Source organism: Calidris pugnax, unplaced genomic scaffold (assembly GCF_001431845.1).
Source record: "Calidris pugnax isolate Ruff unplaced genomic scaffold, ASM143184v1 scaffold63, whole genome shotgun sequence".
NCBI classification, from domain to species: domain Eukaryota; kingdom Metazoa; phylum Chordata; class Aves; order Charadriiformes; family Scolopacidae; genus Calidris; species Calidris pugnax.
In genome coordinates, this window is record NW_015090852.1 from 3,761,508 (window position 1) to 3,761,951 (window position 444).

Below are 444 nucleotides of genomic sequence, written 5' to 3' on the forward strand. Positions count from 1 at the left end.
ACCGAGCCAAGGAGGTGCAGGAGGGTGGCATCACCCAGTGAGCCAAGACTCCATGGGCTTCTCAGCTGCAAGCAGAGGTGGGAGGTGGAGAGTTGGGGGCTGTAGAGACCCCGGGCACGAGGCTGGGGCAAGCAAACGTAGCTGGCACTAGGAGATGCTCCCTGTTCTTTGCCTAGGTATCAACACCCGCTTCAAAGGACAATACCTCCACAGCTGGGAATACAAAGATGTGGAGGCTTTCCGGGGAAAGCGGGTCCTTGTAGTCGGCGTTGGCAACACCGGCGGTGACATCTCCGTGGAGCTGAGCCGTGTGGCTGCAAAGGTACAGCTGAATGGCCATGCAGAGCCCAACCAGGGACCACAAGAGCTGGTGGCTCAGGGTATGCACAGGAAGCTTTGCTCAATGGGTTTGTCATTAAATAGCACTTCAAATTGAGGGCCATT